The sequence below is a fragment of the Rana temporaria genome, chromosome 5 (genome assembly GCF_905171775.1).
Source record: "Rana temporaria chromosome 5, aRanTem1.1, whole genome shotgun sequence".
In the NCBI taxonomy this organism is placed as follows: Eukaryota; Metazoa; Chordata; class Amphibia; order Anura; family Ranidae; genus Rana; species Rana temporaria.
In genome coordinates this window covers 123,541,969-123,554,056 of record NC_053493.1, presented here as the reverse complement: position 1 = coordinate 123,554,056, position 12,088 = coordinate 123,541,969, and positions in this window count along the sequence as shown.

Sequence of the window (12,088 nt, the reverse complement as noted above, 5' to 3'; positions counted from 1 at the left end):
GCCGGCTTCTGTTCCCTGATGCAGACCTTTACATGTCTGATGCTGAGTTACACCTCCTTTATGGGGCATAACTTTACGCTGGACGTACAACTTACACGCACCTCTCGTAGCCTGCGTCGGGCAGGCGTAGGTTTGTGAATCGCCGTATTTTCCTCATTTGCCTATTTGAATGGCTAATCAATAGCAGCGCCACCATGCGGCCAGCGTAAATGTGCGCCCACCCTGGGCCGACGTAGGCAAGTTACGTTGGCGGGATTAAGACTGTTTTTAGGCAGATCTTAGTTTGTGGGTACGGCGCATATTTGCACTTACTGGAGATACGTTGGCGCAAGTGCTTTGTGAATCCGGGCCATAGAGTTTAGTTTCAGACTCATGGGCGTTCAGCCTGAAGGGATGAGAAAATCTATCCTGAAATTAGCCTACTGAAGTCTTTTGGGGAAAAGGGTTGAATCCTTTTAGTAAAATCTGTCCATTTCAGGGCTAACTACTGTCAATATAAAAGTATGGGAAGCTGGACACTACTATGGGGAACATCTACAATGAAAAATAAAAAGAAAGACAAAATTTTAAAAATACCATACAACAAAGAGAGGCCCTTTTCATGTGGCTTTGAGGACAAAATTGAAAAGACAGAAACTTTTTAAATAAAATGCTTGGGGTATGTCATAAACTTGCACGTGGGTTTTACAGAACAGTTTTAATTAATAGTCATAGTTAACACTAAGGATGGGCAGAACACCAACCACTCCCCCCCAGTTCGGTTCGCACCAGAACTTGCCGAAACGGCAAAAAATTTGTTCGATCATGCAAACACCTTTAAAGTCTATGGGACACGAACATGAAGAATCAAAAGTGCTTATTTTAAAGGCTTATATGCATGGTATTGTCATTAAAGAGTGTTTGGGGACCTGGGGCCAGATTCACAAAAGAGATACGACGGCGTATCTCCTGATACGCCGTCGTATCTCTGTTTCTATATATGCCACTGATTCATAGAATCAGTTACGCATAGATAGCCAGATGATCCGACAGGTGTAATTGTTTTACACTGTCGGATCTTAGGATGCAGTACCGCGGCCGCCGCTGGGGGGAGTTCGCGTCGTAAACCAGCGTCGGTTATGCAAATTAGGAGTTACGGCGATCCACAAAGATTTTTCCCGTCGTTACGGCGTCGCAAGTGTTAGATTTCCGTTGCAAAGATAGGGCACCTTTAACATAGTGTAAAAGTACTCCACCATGTTAAAGTATGCCCCTCTTTCCCGCGTCGCTTTTGAATTTTTTTTAGAATTTTTTATTTTTCCCGGCGTAAGTCTTTTTTCACGTCGCGATTAACAAAACGTTGGCGCGTCGTATTTCGCGCAAAGCACATTGGGAAATTTGCGACGGGAGCATGCGCAGTACGTCCGGCGCGGGAGCACGCCTAATTTAAATGGTACCCGCCCCATTTGAATTGGGCCGCCTTGCGCCGGACCTGTTTACGAAACACCGCCGCAAATTTCCAGGTAAGTGCTTTGTGGATCGGGCACTAAATCGGAAAAATTGCGGCGGTGTAACGTAAACCGGTTACGTTACGCTGCGCCCGCTCTACGTGAATCTGGCCCCTGGGTCCTGTCCCCGGGGACATGTATCAATGCAAAAAAAGAGTTTTAAAAATGCCCGTCTTTTCGGAAGCAGTGATTAAAATAATGCTTAAAGTGAATCAATAAAAGTGAAATATTCCTTTAAATTTTGTACCTGAGGGGTGTCTATAGTATGCTTGTAAAGTGGCACATTTTGTCCTCTGTTTAGTACAGTCCCTGCAGCAAAATGACTTTTTTAAAGGAAAAAAAGTCATTTAAAACTACTTGCAGCTATAATTAATTGTTGTGTCCCGCAATACAGATAAAAGTCATTGAAAAAAACGGCATGTCCATTACCAGGTCCTTTGGGTCTGGTATGAATATTAAGGGTAACCCCGAACCAAAATTAAAAAAAAATGTGTGGGGGTCCCCCCAAATTCCATACCAGGCACTTCAGGTCTGGTACGGATATTAAGGGGAACCTGCACCATTTTTTTAAATGGCGTAGGGGTCCTCCCAAAAATCTATACCAGACCCTTATCCGAGCACACAACCTGGCAGGATGCAGGAAAAGAGGGGGGAATGAGAGAGTCACCCCCAAAGCACCATAGGCCCATGTTGATGAGGACAAGGGCCTCATCCCCACCCGGTGGTTGTGGGGGTCTGCGGGCAGGGGACTTATCGGAATCTGGAAGCCCCTTTAACAAGAGGACCCCCAGGCCCTGACCCCCCCTATGTGAATTGGTAATGGGGTACATCGTACCCCACCATTTCACAAAAAAAGTGTAAAAAAAAAGAGCCAGTTTGGAACAAGTCCTTTATTAAAAATAAAAACAAATACAAATTTCCAGCGATGTGATCCATCTCGAGGGAAAAAAAGAGCACCACAACAACAGCTCTGCCCTCACTCCCGCCAAGTGATGCTACACACACCGTGACAGCTGTTATATAGCTGAGGGCGGGGCCACCCAATGAAGTGTACGGGTGACCCAACCCCCCCTCTGAAACCACAGGGTTTCCCTGTGGCATTAGAGAGGGCGGGGTCACCCGTGTACATCAATGGGTGGCCCACTGTTTTTTCCTGTGGCATCGGAGTGGGCGGGGTCACAAATACTCGTCACTGGGTGGCCCTGTCCACAGCTATTTAACAGCTGTCACGGTGGGGGTAGCGCCATGGAGGCGGAACTGTTCCATTTTTTTCTCGTCATCATCCCGAGATGGATTACATCACTGGAATTTTATTTTTATTTTTTTTAATAAAGGACTTGTCCCAAGCTGGCTCTTGTCTTTTTTTAAATTTTTGACACTGGTTTGTTAAATGATAGGGTTAGAATGCACCCGTTACCAATTCACATAGGGTGGACCAGTATCTGGGGGTCCCCTTATTAAAGAGGGCTTCCAGATTCCAATAAGCCCCCTGCCCGCAGACCCCCACAACCACAAAGGGATGTTGTGGGTATGAGCCCCTTGTCCCCATCAACATGGGAACATGGTGCTTTGGAGGTGACTCCGAAGCACCCCCCCATGTTGGGGGCATGTGTCCTGGTACGGTTCAGGAGGGGAGGGGCACACTCTTGTCCCCCTCTTTTCCTGCGGCCTGTCAGGTTGCGTGCTTGGTATGGATATTTGAGGGGACCCCTACGCAATTTTTTTTTTAATTTGGGCGCGGGGTTCCCCTTAAAATCCATACCAGACCTGAAGGGTCTGGTGTGGAATTTGGGTGGAGCCCCACGCAATTATTTTTTTAAATTTTGGTTTGGGGTTCCCCTTAATATTCATACTAGACCCAAAGGGCCTGGTAATGGACTGGGGGGGGGGGGCCCATGTCGTTTTTTTTCAATGACTTTTATCTGTATTGCGAGACCCAACAATTCATTATAGCCGCGAGTAGTTTTAAATTACTTTTTTCCTTTAGAAATGTAATTTTGCTGCAGGGACTGTTCTAAACATGGGGAAAAAGGTGCGATATTACAGGCATACTATAGACACCCCCCAGGTACGAAATTTAAAGGAATATTTCACAAGTGAATTGTTTCACTTTAAGCATTATTAAAATCACTCTTCCTGAAAAAATGTCAATTTAAATTTTTTTTTTTTGCTTTGATACATGTCCCCTGGGGCAGGACCCAGGTCCCCAAACTTTTTATGACAATAACTTGTATATAGGCCTTTAAAATTAGCATGTTTGGTTTTTCATGTAATGCCCTGTACACACGATTGGTTCGTCTGATGAAAACGGACCGATGAACCGGTTTCTTCGGACGAACCGATCGCTTGTGGGCCCCATCAGTTTTTTTTCCATCAGTGAAAAAAAATAGAACCTGTTTTAAAATTTTCGTATGGTTAAAAAAACGATAGAAAAAAACGATCGTCTGTGGGGACATCCATCGGTCAAAAATCCATGCATGCTCAGAATCAAGTCGACGCATGCTCGGAAGCATTGAACTTAATTTTTCTCAGCACGTCGTTGTGTTTTACATCACCGCGTTGGATCTAATCGAATTTTTAACCGATGGTGTGTAGGCAAGACTGATGAAAGTCAGCTTTGATCGGATATCTGATTAAAAAAATATCCATCGGTTCGTTTTCATCAGACGAGTCGATCGTGTGTACAGGGCATTAGTGTCCCATAGACTTTAACAGGGTTCTGCGGCTTTCGAATTTTCTCGGAACGCAGAATATTGTTCGGTGTTTGCCAGAACCCCCGAACAACCAAAGTTCAGCCCAAACTTATGCTCAGGCCAAACCGTTCACCCATCCCTAGTTAACACTAGCTGCACATAATTATCAGTGCAGTTGATTTTTTTTTCTTTATACAACTAGCTTGGTTTACATACAGTACATCATAGGGCTGCGCATCTTCACCGGTCTCACGATTCGATGCGATTACGATTATCAAGTCCACGATTCGATTCGATTCGATTCCGCGATGCATCACGATGCATCACGATTGCAGCGCAAGTGCGCATGGCTTTCATCAAAAAAAATTTAAGTACTCCATTTTTTTTTTCTATCTGTTTAAAAAAAAACACACACTAACACTTCCTGCATGTAGCAAAGTCTAAACACAGCAGACATGCTACAGGAGACGGTCAGAGACTGCAGACATGCTACAGGAGACGGTCAGAGACTGCAGACATGCTACAGGAGACGGTCAGAGACTGCAGACATGCTACAGGAGACGGTCAGAGACTGCAGACATGGTACAAGAGACGGTCAGGGACTGCAGACATGGTACAAGAGACGGTCAGGGACTGCAGACATGGTACAGGAGACGGTCAGGGACTGCAGACATGGTACAAGAGACGGTCAGGGACTGCAGACATGGTACAAGAGACGGTCAGGGACTGCAGACATGGTACAAGAGACGGTCAGGGACTGCAGACATGGTACAGGAGACGGTCAGGGACTGCAGACATGGTACAAGAGACGGTCAGGGACTGCAGACATGGTACAAGAGACGGTCAGGGACTGCAGACATGGTACAAGAGACGGTCAGAGACTGCAGACATGGTACAAGAGACGGTCAGGGACTGCAGACATGGTACAAGAGACGGTCAGGGACTGCAGACATGGTACAAGAGACGGTCAGCAGGTAAATATGATATATTTTTTATATTAAAGGAAAAAATAATACCCTTTAGTCTTTTGGCAGCAACTTGGATAGTAAACAGGTCAACATCAGTGCAAAAAAAAGAAAAGGGAAGACATTCCAATCAGTAAGAAATAATATACTGCTTGCAGATCACTGCATGTTTCCAGAGGGGAGAAGTGATAGGGAAATCTTTGGAAGAAATTAGACGGAAAAAGAGTGTGCACTGTGCAGCCCCCAATGTGAGTCCGCGCTCAATGGGTTAAGACCAGAATGAAGTCAATCAATTAGTGACAGTAATAAAGAAAAACAAAGTTTATTTGATAAAACCCATGGAGGGACTGGACCAGTACATGTTTATAGGTAATAGGAATGATCAAAAAGATCCTAAGGTATCACAGGAGTTTTGTTTAGCATGTCACTTTTCCCAGTTGGTGTTCAGTTTACATCAATTCATTAGCACTGGTGAAACATTTTTTTTTTTTCAGCCCCCAATGTGTTAGGCACACAGACAGTATACACTGGATGGGGGGGGGGGGGATATGCCACTTCTCTGCACTCACCCCTCACATAAATTAAGCAGACTGACAGACTTATCTCACCTCCGGAGCACTCCTACCATCCCCCCTCCTCACAGCTTGTTTTCTGAAGCCGACGCTATTCCTTATTCCACGTGTGATAAGACAGCTGCAGTAATCTGTCTCACAGCTCCGTGCAGTGACCTGCGCCAGCCCATCGGGGAGATGACCCGTGTCACTCCACACAGGTACACATCCTGAGAAGGGGGAGAGCGTGGGTGAGGGGCCGGGCAGAATACTTATTAGGCTACATCCTCTAATAAGGGGAACGGCACCAGGCGCAGCCAGCCGGTCACTGGTCTGTCATGACCGGAAAAGATGCTGCTGTGCGGGCGAGGGGGAGGAGCTAGAATGACGTCATTCATAATCGATTAGGCTGCATACCCGCATCGATGCCGAATCGGGACAGGCATAATCGCGATGCATCGATGCGGCGATCATTTTCAACACCCCTAGTACATCAGCAGATTCCCAAATCAATAAATTTTGATTTAAAAAAAAAAAAAAAATTTTAAGAAGTTTAGGCAGTGCCAGTGACCCGTTAGATTTTTCAAGTAGTAATAGACGTGCTTTGAAGAGCAAATAGAAAGTGGATTCTCAAAGAATTAAGAGATCACAGATTTTAATGCAGTGTAAAGCTAAAACACCAGGACATATTTATATAAAATATACATTGCTAGATATAAATCTGTAAGTAAGAATAAGGGCCCTTTCACACGGGGCGGATCAGTAATGATCCGCCTCCGTGTGTCCGTAAGCTCAGCGGGGATCGCTCCGTATATCCCTGCTGAGCCGACGGCTGACAGGGCGGTCCCTGCACACTGGAACCGCCCTGTCTTGTCTCAGCTCTCCCCTATGGGGGAATCGGAAGAACACGGACACACGGTCGATCCGATCCGCAGACGGAAGAAAAAATAGGACATTCTTCCGTCTGCAAAATCGGATCTTTGCGGAGGCGGGTGATTACGGGTGTCAGCGGATGTTTATCCACTGACACCCGCAATCACATAGGGACCAATGTATGTCCCTTTTTCATCCGCAAACGGATGGATGAAAAAGCGGACATACGGTCCGCACGTCTGAAAGGGCCTTAAAGCAAAGTCCTAGAAAGAGGAACCCGGAGGAGAGAGTATCCAAGGACCAGTCTAATGCCCTGTACTCACGATCGGTCCATCCAATGAAAACGGTCTGATGGATTTTTACATCAGTTATCCGATGAAGCTGACTGATGATCAGTCGTGCCCACACACCATCAGTTAAAAAAACGATCGTGTCAGAACAAGGTGGCGTAAAACACGACGACGTGCTGAAAAAAATGAAGTTCAATGCTTCCAAGCATGCGTCTACTTGATTCTGAGCATGCATGGATTTTTAACCGATGGACGTGCCTACAGACGATCGTTTATTTCTATAGGTTTTTTATCCATCAGATAATTTTAAAACAAGTTCCTAATTTTTTAACCGATGGATAAATAACCGATGGGGCCCACACACGATCGGTTTAGTCTGATGAAAACGACGGTCCATCAGACCGTTTTCATCAGACAAACCAATCGTGTGTACGCGGCATAAGTGTAACAGATTGGACCATACACCACCACAGTGATCAAGCAAAGTGGACCCTCATATTATAGAGAGGTCAAACTCGCTAGATGAACATCGAATGGAATCCTCAATGCAGGGAAGCAGTGACACTTCATGTGCGAGACTCCAACAGGGATAAAGCCAGTAGCCCAAAAACCCCCTCATAAACCTCCAATCTCCAGCAGACTGACACAAATCCACTTCCGATGGTAATGCAATTGACCTCATAAGAATGTAAAGAATACAATAGTGCAATATGTACTAAAACTCAATGATATCTTTATTAAAAAATGTAAACTCACGTGCAAAACAATCAATAAAAGCTTTGTGTGTACAATCAGCATTCGGTGTGCTTGTGTAATGTGTAGGGACCCGCCTTACATTTTTCATCATAGTGACGTCATGAGAACTTCACAAGCACGCGTTAAATAACAAAAAAACGGGAAATGTTAAAAACGAAAATTGTGAGCAGCCACAAATGCATTTCAAGGGTGGGAAGAGGCGTTCCATATACATATCAAAGTCCCGACCACTGGAGACATCAGTGCGAAAAATTGGTGATTGCTGAAAATCAAAAGAAAAGAGAAAAATATAGAAATATATAATAACTCATAATAACCTCCTCCTCATAAAAAACTCATTAGGAGGAAATCCTTTTAGCGCCATCTTGTGGATGCCACACAAACTACCTTGTCTTTATACATTACAGATTGAAAAAATGACATCAAATTTATTTGAATAATGGCATCAATTTACGCAAATCAAAAAAATAGTTAAATGCCAAACTGCAAAAAACAATCAATAACCACTCTTACAATGTGGAAAAGGCAGATAGTAAAGACAGTGAAAGTTAAGGTCTGGTATGGATTTTAAGGGGAACTCTGCGCCAAATAAAAAACATGGGGTAGGGGTTCCCCCCAAAATCTATACCAGACCCTTATCTAAGCACGCAACCTGGCTGGCTGGTAGTTTTAACAAGGGCACCCCAAGATCCCGCCCCCTATGTGAATGGGTATCGGGTACATTGTACCCCTACACATTCACCAAAAAAGTGTCAAAATGGTAAAAATTACAGAAGACAATTTGGGAAAAGTCCTTTATTAAAAAAAAAAAAAAAAAACGGTCCCGCAATGTCTATTCCTCTTCGATTACTGTGTCTCATAACCCGAGAAAAAAAAATGCAACAACTCCGCCTCTATGGGAAGCTCCCACTGACTGAATCCTCTTTGCGATGACAGCTGTTATATAGCTGAGGGCGGGGGCCCCGCGGTGATGTAAACGGATGACCCCGCCTTCCTCTGACATCACGTGGCATCAGAGGGGGCAGGGGCACCCATTTAGGTCACTGGGTTGCCCCATCTATATAACAGCAGTCATCGCAAAGAGGCTTCAGTCGGCGGGAGCCTCCCATGGAGGCGGAGTTGTTGCATTTTTTTTCTCTGGTCGTCGGAAAACTGATCGAAGATGAATTGACATTGCGGGGCAGTTTTTTGTTTTTTGTAAAGGATTGTCCCAAATTGTCTACTGTAATTTTTACAGTTTTTACACTTTTTTGGCAAATGTGTAGGGATACAATGTACCCAATACTCATTTAAGTAGGGGGTGGGATCTGGGAGTCTCCTTGTTAAAGGGGGCTTCCAGATTCCGATAAGCCCCCCACCCACAGACCCCCACAACCACCAGGCAAGGGTTGTGGGGATGAGGCCCTTGTCACCATCAACATAGGGACAAGGTGCTTTGGGGACCCCAAAGCACCCTTCCCATGTTGAAGGCATGTGGTCTGGTAAGGAGGGGGAGACGCTCTCTCGTTCCATGCCTTTTTCCTGTGGCCAGCCAGGTTGCGTGCTCAGATAAAGGTATGGATTTTGGGGGCCCCTTAAAATCCAGGGTTCCCCTTAAAATCCATACCAGACCTGGATTTTGGGGGACCCCTATGCATTTTTAAAACAAATTGGGTGCAGGGTTCCCCCTAATATTCATACCAGACCCAAAGGGCCCGGTAATGGACTGGGGGGACCAATGCCGTTTTTTTCAATGATTTTTATCTATATTGCTGGGATCTGACAATTTCTTACAGCAGCAAACAGTAAAATGAGATGTTTTCCTTTAGACATGTAATTTTGCTGTGGTATTGTTCTAAACATGGGAAAGATGTGCTACTTTACAGGTATACTAAGGACATCCCCCAGGCACGATATTTAAAGGAATATTTTATTTTTATTGTTTCACTTTAAGCATTATTATAACTGCTCCATTTTAAAAACTTTTTTTGGCATCGATACTTGCCCCTTGTTGCAGGACCCGGGACCCCATACAATTTTAATGGAAATGACTTGCATATAAGTTTTTAAAATGAGCACTTTTGTTTTTTCATGTTAATGTCCCATAGACATCAACGGTGTTCAGTGGCTTTCGAATTTGCCGCGAACACAGCATAATGTTTGCTGTTTCTTTGAACAATCGAACACCTGATGTTCGAGTCGAACTTACGTTCGACTCGAACATCAGGCTCATCCCTATTCAGGAAGCAATTAAAGCGGATGTCCCCTGAAAAAAAAAATATTAAAAGCCAGCAGCTACAAATACTGCAGCTGCTGATTTTTAATATCAGCACACTTGCCTGTCCTGGAGTCCAGCGCCATCCGCAGCAGAGGACGAGCAATCGCTCCCCACCGCCATCCTCGGTGAGGGAACCAGGAAGTGAAGCACTCCCGGCTTCACTGCCCGGTTCCCTACAGTGCATGCGCGAGTCGCGCTGCGCCATGCTGACTGTCTCCCGCTGTGTTCTGGGAGCCAAGTGTTTTCCAGAGCACAACGGGGGGACGGGATGTGACGTCCTGCCCGCAGTCTACCCGCAGACTTTGTGACTGGAAGTGGGTGCAAATACCTGTCTTTAGACTGGTATCTGCACCCCCCTCCCCCTGAAAGGTGTCAAATGTCACACGAGTGGGAGTGGAGGTGGAGGGTGGAGCTCTGCTTTAAGGTCCCATTCTACATTGAGCCCAAATGGAACATAGGACTTGAGCTCATAAATCCAGCAGGTTTCCATGCTTGAAATCTCCTGCTGGATAAAGCTCCCTCTCCAATAGCAAGAAAAAGAGCACCATCAGGATTTTTTGCATGGCATTGTGCTTAGAGAGGACATTTTTATTAGGAAAGAGCTGGTTAAAAATATACTAGCAACAAAGAATGCAAGAAAGTGTTTTACTACAAGAAAGATTGCAGAGGACACAGCAGTGTAAAATTGACAGCAGCAGGAAAATTTTAAATATCAATCCTACTTTCAAATTACTAAATATAAATATCACATGCTAAAGCTTTACTGTACTTCGAGAATTGGGCTACTTTTAAGGATACAGCAGTGTAAAAGTGACCAGCAGGGGGACAATTTATTTTGGGATAATAGGTCTAACTTGTTTTTTCTATGGGGATATGGAAGCATGGTGAATGTAAGTAACATAATGTGGGGTATACTTAAAACAGGATATATATATATATATATATATATATATATATATATATATATATATATATATATATATATATATATATATATATATATATATATATATATTCGCTGGTAAGTATGTGTTTTTTTTAGGTCAGCAGCTGTAAGTTTTTGATATCCAGATGAAGTTCGATCTAAAGTCTTCTGGATGCTTCTCATCATGGGTTCTTCCTATTCTTGCATAGTTCCAGTGATGGCCAAATCTTACTACAGCTTCTTACTCCTTGGTGCCCCATAATGTAAATTTTTTTTTTATTTCCTTTAACAAGAAGATGGTCAGTAAAGGGGGGGCGTGGCCGAACGTGCACGGAGAAGGACGTATCCTGGAGGAGCTCCGCCAGGCCTAATAGAATCTATCGCCATCCTGCATTGGCAATTGATTTCTAACCCACAAAAAACCCTCTACCTTGACTCCTGAGGTCTCCCTGGGTAGATCCCTGCTCGAATCGCTTCACTAGCCGAGATTCAGCCGGCTCCATCCACGGCTGACCCTCCGTCATCTTGAGGCCTGTGAAGCCTAGGGACTTTCCTAATCCAGGCACGGCGATCGCGAGTGGAGCGGCGATCGCCTCTGGACCCACCCGCAGTAGCTCCGTTGGAGGGGGGACACTTCCAGACGCCTGTCCAGCGCGGCAATCGTGGATCCTCCGGCCATCTGCTAATCCACACCGCGGCTTGGGCCTACACGCCGCGGCCATCTTGAGCCACCAGGTCAGTAGGCGAATTCTGCTCCTGCCCTCAACCCCAGACCCCTGGCCGGATACTCCTCCACAACTCAAACGGGGATACCCACTGTGCTCCCCGGAGTCCGCAGCCTACTCTGTGTCACCCCTTTGAAGCCATCTGCAGGCTCTGACAGATCCCGGCGGCCATCTTGGTACACCCCAGAGGCCTTTCTCTGTTTCCACATGGAATACTCCTCCTTGCCCCCTCGAGAACATCCTGAATTATTGATTTAATACCCCTGACGGGGGCAGGGACCGGAATGGTCGCATAAAAACGGAGCTCCGGTAAAACGGGGATACAGCACTAAAACGCAGCCTGATCAGCGGTGATCGCGAACTAACATACAGGCGTTAACACCACACTGTCCACCCGTGGGATGGAAAACAAACGAAAGGGCTCCCAGCGGCCTCAGAAGCTGACTGAATACTTTGCTTGGGAGCAAAGACAAGATGGCGCCGAGTCTCCCAGACCATCTGCTGCCAGCACTCCACAGACGACTCAATCTAAGAGCAAGACAGCGAAACGAAATTCCTCGTCGGCT